This window comes from Oncorhynchus keta, unplaced genomic scaffold, assembly GCF_023373465.1.
Source record: "Oncorhynchus keta strain PuntledgeMale-10-30-2019 unplaced genomic scaffold, Oket_V2 Un_contig_5530_pilon_pilon, whole genome shotgun sequence".
NCBI lineage: Eukaryota > Metazoa > Chordata > Actinopteri > Salmoniformes > Salmonidae > Oncorhynchus > Oncorhynchus keta.
In genome coordinates, this window is record NW_026288346.1 from 5,644 (window position 1) to 13,265 (window position 7,622).

A 7,622-nucleotide genomic window follows, 5' to 3' on the forward strand; every position below is an offset into this window, starting at 1 on the left:
GCTCACTCTCTCTCTCTTGCTCTCTCTCTCACTCTCTCTCTCTCTCTCTCTCTCTCTCTCTCTCTCTCTCTCTCTCTCTCTTCCTCTCTCTCTCTCTCTCAGAACACCTTTGAGCTGCGTCTCTGTTGACGTGGCTGGGTCTGTCGGTGTCTGTGGTGTGTCTGTTGCTGTGCATCCTGACATTCTGGCTGTGTCGGTCCATCCAGGAGACCCACGCACCACCATCCACCTCCACCTCTGTGTCTGCCTCTTCATCGCTGACCTCGTCTTCCTCCCCAGATCTCTCACACAGAACAAGGTGGGTTTTAGGGATTTGGGTGTGTGTGTGTGTGTGAGTTTGTGTTGTGAGGATCAAGGTATATATAGCAATATCTCTTTTTAATATTTTCCTTGTCACTTTGGGGTGGTGTTGCTCCCCTAGGATCTTGTGCCCACCTTCTGTGCCCAGGATGACAAAAAATAGACACATAACATTTTTACATACAGTCAGATCTGAATTTAAACTAAATTTGACTTTTTATCCTATTCATTTCTCCTCCTCTCCTCTCCTCTCCTCTCTCTCCTCTCCTCTCCTCTCCTCTCCTCCTCTCCTCTAAAGGGAGGATGTGGGTTTGTAGCAGGTCTCCTCCACCTGTTCTTCCTAGGATCCTTCAGTTGGATGTTGTTAGAGGGGTTCAGCTCACCCTCATGGTGGTCCTGGTCTTCAACACTACCATAAAGGTATTGGATATATTTACTCTATGGTTATAAATGATTTGCGTTAGTATATATTTATTGTGGTCCTTCTGTGGCTCAGTTGGTAGAGCATGGCGCTTGTAATGCCAGGGTAGTGGGTTCGATTCAGGGGTTATAATGACTGTAAGTCGCTTTGGATAAAAGCGTCAGCTAAATGGCATATATTATTATTATTATTATTATTATTATTTAGAGTATATATTTGTATTTATTTGTATTATACATTTATGTTATATTAATTTAGACATGTAATGTCTGTATTTATATTATTTCCTAATCTATTATATATTTTCATTATATTTATTTCTTACAACTTTATTTTATTTCTTACAACGTTATATTATCTCTCTATTATCTACCTTGGTTTGTTACCTTTTCATTTAACTGCTATTCTATGAAGCTCTGGGATTCATCTTCTTATTGTAATCCTCTGTACCTGTATTTTATGAAGCTCTGGGATTCTTCTTCTTATTGTAATCCTCTGTACCTGTATTTTATGAAGCTCTGGGATTCTTCTTCTTATTGTAAACCTCTGTACCTGTATTTTATGAAGCTCTTTGATTCTTCTTCTTACTGTAATCCTCTGTACCTGTATTTTATGAAGCTCTTTGATTCTTCTTCTTACTGTAATCCTCTGTACCTGCATGCTGTGGGATATGGACTGCCACTGACTATAGTCATCATCTCTGCTATCACATACCCAGATGGATATGGTACCCACACAACAGTGAGTCTGAGTCTGTGTGTGGGTGTGTGTGTGGGTGTGTGTGTGTGTGTGTGGGTGTGTGGGTGTGTGGGTGTGTGGGTGTGGTGTGTGAGACTGTGTAGCAAATCTGTCCCATATAAATAACAATATATAACATTATTAGTAGATGGTATATATTAACATTATTCTAACGTTATCCCTGTCTCTGTCAGCTGTTGGTTAATTCTCCTGGAGAGGTGTTATTAAACATAAATATAACTTTGTAAATAATACCAGATAACCTCTAACATTATCCAGCTGTTGGTTGTCTCTGGAGAGAGGTTTTATAAAACATAAATATAACATAAATATAACATGTAAATAATACCAGATAACCTAATTCTAACGTTATCCTCTCTGTGTGTCAGCTGTTGGCTGTCTCTGGAGAGAGGATTCATCTGAGTTTCTTCGGCCCAGTGTGCACCATCATCTTCCTCAACGCTTTCTTCTTCATCATCACTGTCTGGAGGCTGGCCCAGAAGTTCTCTAGTCTCAACCCTGACCTCTCAACCTACGCAAGATCAAGTAAGGAGAGAGAGAGAGATGGGGGAGAGAGAGATGGGGAGAGAAAGAGAGAGAAATGGAGAGAGAGAGAGAGAGGGGAGAGAAAGAGAGAGAGAGAGAGAGAGAGAGAGAGTGAGAGAGAGAGAGAGAGAGAGAGAGAGAGAGAGAGAGAAAGTGTGTGAAACTGAGAGACAGAAAGAGGGATGGAGGAGAGAGAGAGAGAGTGTGAAACTGAGAGACAGAAAGAGGGATGGAGGGAGAGAGAGAGAGCGAGGCGTAACCTATACACTAGGAGTCCAGGAAGCAGGTGCAGAAGGAGAGTTTATTTATGAGAACAAGTAGATAAACTCAGCAGGAGCAGCGTACTGAGCGTGAGCGGAACCAATACTGCCCGAAGACAGGCTACTGAGGGTAAATAAAGGGAAGTAATCAAGGTAATGATGGAGTCCAAGTACAGGTGTGCATAATGTGGGTTGCAGGAGAGGAGCAGGTGTGCATAATGTGGGTTGCCAGGTGTGCATAATGTGGGTTGCCAGGTGTGCACCGAGAGGGAGCAGGTGTGCGTAATGTGGGTTGCCAGGTTGCATAATTATGGTTGCCAGGACCGGAGGTTAGTAGACCGGCGACGTCGAGCGCTGGAGACAGTGAATGGAACTCAGGTGTCACAGGTGTAACAGGGGAAGAGACAGAGACAGTGAATGGAACACAACAGGTGTAACAGGTGTAACAGGTGTAACAGGTGTAACAGGGGAAGAGACAGAGACAGTGAATGGAACACAGGTGTAACAGGTGTAACAGGGGAAGAGACAGAGACAGTGAATGGAACACAACAGGTGTAACAGGGGAAGAGACAGAGACAGTGAATGGAACACAGGTGTAACAGGTGTGACAGGGGAAGAGACAGAGACAGTGAATGGAACACAGGTGTAACAGGTGTAACAGGGGAAGAGACAGAGACAGTGAATGGAACACAGGTGTAACAGGTGTAACAGGTGTAACAGGGGAAGAGACAGAGACAGTGAATGGAACACAACAGGTGTAACAGGGGAAGAGACACAGTGAATGGAACACGTTACAGGTGTAACAGGAGAAGAGACAGAGACAGTGGGAATGGAACACAGGTGTAACACACAGGGGAAGAGACACCAGTGAATGGAACACAGGTGTAACAGGTGTGACAGGGGAAGAGACAGAGACAGTGAATGGAACACAGGTGTAACACACAGTGAATGGAACACAGGGTAACAGGTGTAACACACAGAGACAGGTGTGAATGGAACACAGGTGTAACAGGTGTAACAGGTGTGACAGGAAGAAGAGACAGAGACAGTGAATGGAACACAGGTGTAACAGGTGTGACAGGAAGACAGAGACAGTGAATGGAACACAGGTGTAACAGGTGTGACAGGAAGAGACAGAGACAGTGAATGGAACACTTTCAGGGGAAGAGACAGAGACAGTGAATGGAACACAGGTGTAACAGGTGTGACAGGGGAAGAAGACAGAGACAGTGAATGGAACACAGGTGCCAACAGGTGTGACAGGGGGAGAGACAGAGACAGTGAATGGGGAAAAATAGGTGTGACAGGGGAGAGGGGAAGAGACCAGAGACAGAGACTCCAGGTGTAACAGGTGTGACAGGAGAAGAGACAGAGACAGTGAATGGAACACAGGTGTAACAGGTGTGACAGGGGAAGAGACAGAGACCACAAACAGGTGTGACCAGAGACAGTGAATGGAACACAGGTGTAACAGGTTGACAGGGGAAGAGACAGAGACAGAGACAGTGAATGGAACTCCAGGTGTAAACAGGTGTGAAGAGAGGAAGAGACAGAGACAGTTCCCAGGTGTGACTAGACAGTGATGTAGAGACAGAAGCGGAGAGATAGGTGAATGTAGAAATGTCCAAATGTATGGACAGTGACAAATAGTGTGAATAAATTAATTTATGCAATTCAGTTTTTTTAGCTGTGATAACATTAAATAAATCTGTACTAAAACGTTTCCCTCTTCCTCCTTCCACCCCTCTCCTCCCTCCTCCTCCTCCCCCTCATCCCCCTCGCCCCTCATCTCCCCCTCCCTCCTTTAAGATATCCCCCTACCCTCCCTCCCACCCCTCTCCTCCTCCCTCCTTCCCTCCTCCTCCCTCTCTCTCTCCTTCCCCTCCCTCTCCCTCTCCCCCCCCTCCCCCCTCCTCCTTCCCTCCTCCTCCCTCTCCCCCCTCCTCCCTCCTCCTCCTCCCTCTCTCTCTCCAGGGTGTTCACAGTGACAGCAGTGGCCCAGCTGTGTGTGTTGGGTACTATGTGGATATTTGGAGTGTTCCAGTTCCAAGAGGAGGGACAGTGGTCATGACATATCTCTTCACTATCCTCAACTCTCTACAGGGAGCACTGCTGTTCATCATGCACTGCCTACTGAACAAACGGTATGGGGTGTGTGTGTGTGTGTGTGTGTGTGTGTGTGTGTGTGTGTGTGTGTGTGTGTGTGTGTGTGTGTGTGTGTGTGTGTGTGTGTGTGTGTGTGTGTGTGTGTGTGTATTTTGTGTGTGTGTGTGTGTTGTGTGTGTGTAACACTGTGCTCTGCTTCCCCATCAGGTGAGAGAGGTATGGCAAGCTCCTGTCCTGTATCTGCACACCACTGAAGAAGAGATGCTCAGAGGTCAGCACTACCAACCCTTCTTCCAGCTACTCCCAGGTACACACACACACACACTCACACACAAACAGACACACACACACACACACACACACACACACACACGCACGCACGCACGCAACACACACACACACACACACACACACACACACACACACACACACACACACACACACACACACAACAATTTTCACTAAGTTAACCTCTGTCCTTTGACATTTGTCTGTCCTAGGGGTCAAGGAGCGCAGAGACCACGGGGGGAGTCGCAGATCTGACGTCACCAAACCCCCATAATGCACCTCTTTACCCCTCCTCCCATGACAAAGGTTCACTAGATGTTCAAACTGTAAAGTCAAAATGGTCACTATCGTAAACATTTATGAAAACAAATATTTGTGTTTAGCGGTGTGGTTAAGATATATTGTAGAAATGTGAAGTGTTTCTGATTTAGTATCTTGGCCAGATAGTGACACACCAGAAACACTCAGCCTGAGGATAGTACTGTTCAGACCAGGTTAGTAGAAAATGTGTCCAACTATCCCCCCGGATAGTAAACATGGTCCACTAGCCAGGTTGGCCAGAACCTTCAGTTCCATCCCTGATTAGACACTTCATATCAAACTTGATGTTAACCACTGTCTTATCAAGCATATCAAACCTTCCAACCAGAAGGTATGTGAACTTCATGTCATCCAATTGGAATCCATATGGTCTTTATGTCATCCAATCAGAAGTTACATGATCTTCATGTCATCCAATAGGAATCCATATGGTGTTTATGTCATCCAATCAGAAGTTACATGATCTTCATGTCATCCAATAGGAATCCATATGGTCTTTATGTCATCCAATCAGAAGTTACATGATCTTCATGTCATCCAATAGCAATGCTATCCTCGTTATGTAATTTTTACAGACACAAAAGATCGGTTCAATTTTACACAACTTCGTCAAATAGATGAAACCATACTTATGAACAGAAGCTTTCTTCCTTTACATGAATGTGATAGATTTATAGTCATATTTATTACCAAGAGCACAAGATAGGGTGACTGTTCTACACAAATAAATCCAAAGGGATTTAGAAAAACATTAAGTGAAGATTTGTGTTAGTTGTGATCTATTGGACTGTTATACTATTATACTGTAAATGTGTTATTGATCTTTAACACTTAATAATTATTATTAATAACATTTAAGAATAATATGCATGTTTATACATTCAGGCTAGTAATGTTTACACATTCTTATAAATGTTTACAAATATAATTGTAAATAGTTTATAAATCGTTAAAAGGTTTATTCATGATAGTTATTATCAAGTGTTACCATGGACACCTCTATGTACCTCTACTACCATTAAAAATATTGGGGTCACTTAGAAATGTCCTTGTTTATGAAAGAAAAGCACAGAATTTGTCCATTAAAATAACATAAAATTGATCAGAAATACAGTGTAGACATTATTAATATTGTAAATGACTATTGTAGCTGGAAACTACTGATTCTGTTATAGAATATCTAGGCGTACAGAGGCCCATTATCAGAAACCATCACTCCTGGAAACTACTGATTCTGTTATAGAATATCTAGGCGTACAGAGGCCCATTATCAGAAAAACCATCACTCCTGTTTTCTGTTATAGAATAATACAGAGGGCTCATTTCATTAGCTAATCCAACTGATTCTGTATCATTTTAAAATGCTAACTTGATCATTAGTAAAACCTTTTTCAATTATGTTAGCTGGAAACAGATTCTGAAAACTGTGATGATAAAAGGAGCAATTTTAAAACTGGCCATTTCAATTAGCTAGACTAGTTGAGGCAATTCAGCATTTCAGCATTGTGGGTTCGATTACAGGCTCAAAATGGCTAGAAACAAATAACTTTCTTCTGAAACTCGTCAGTCTGTTCTTGTTCTGATAAATGAAGGCTATTCCATGCGTGAAATTGCCAAGAAACTGAAGATCTCGTACAACGCTGTGTACTAGTCACTTCACAGAACAACGCAAAACTGGCTCTAACCAGAATAGAAAGAGGAGTGGGAGGCCCCGGTGAACAACTGAGCAAGCGGACAAGTACATTAGAGTGTCTAGTTTGAGAAAAAGGTGCCTCACAAGTCCTCAACTGGCAGCTTCATTAACCTGTGGAACCCCGTTCCGCTAGCGGAACCCCTACGCCAAAAGCCAATGAAATTGCAGGCGCCAAATACAAATCAACAGAAATCTCATAAATCAAATTTCTCAAACATACAATTATTAGGCACCATTTTAAAAGAAACAATTCTTGTTAATCCAGCCACAGTGTCTGATTTCAAAAATGCTTTACAGCGAAAGCTCCCCAAACGATTATGTTAGGTCACCACCTAGTCACAGAAAAACTCAGCCATTTTTCCAGCCAAAGAGAGGAGCTAACTCTCTCGTGACAGCGCCACAAGCCTGTGACACTGTGGCAGACCACTGACTCAAAGAGCTCCCATTCCTCCCTCCTTTATAGTAGAAGCCTGAAACAACGTTCTAAAGATGGTTGACATCTAGTGGAAGCCTTAGGAAGTGCAAAATGACCCACATCCCACTGTGTATTCAATAGCGGCTGAGATCAAAAACTGCAAACCTCCGATTTAGTTAAATAGTACCCGCAAAACACTAGTCTCAACGTCAACAGAGGAGAGGTGACTGCGGATGTATTCCTTCTAGGAAGAGTTGCTGAGAAAAAACCTATATCTCAGACTGGCCAATAAAATCTATTAAGATAGACAAAAGTAAACAATTACAGGCAGAGGAACTTTCTGATCAATTTGATGTTACTTTAATGGACAAAACATTTGCTTTTCTTTCAAAAACAAGGACATTTCTAAGTGACCCCAAACTTTTGAACAGTAGTGTACTGTCGTGGCCAAAAGTTTTGAGAATGACACAAATATATATTTTCACAAAGTCTGCTGCCTCAGTTTGTATGATGGCAATTTGCATATACTCCGGA

General features: G+C 42.9%; 1 pseudogene; it reads left to right on the forward strand.

Annotated features, from left to right (window-relative positions):
* The first annotated feature begins 206 nt into the window (after positions 1-206).
* On the forward strand, positions 207-4,933 carry LOC127925396 (adhesion G protein-coupled receptor E5-like; annotated as a pseudogene).
* Positions 4,934-7,622: the final 2,689 nt, after the last annotated feature.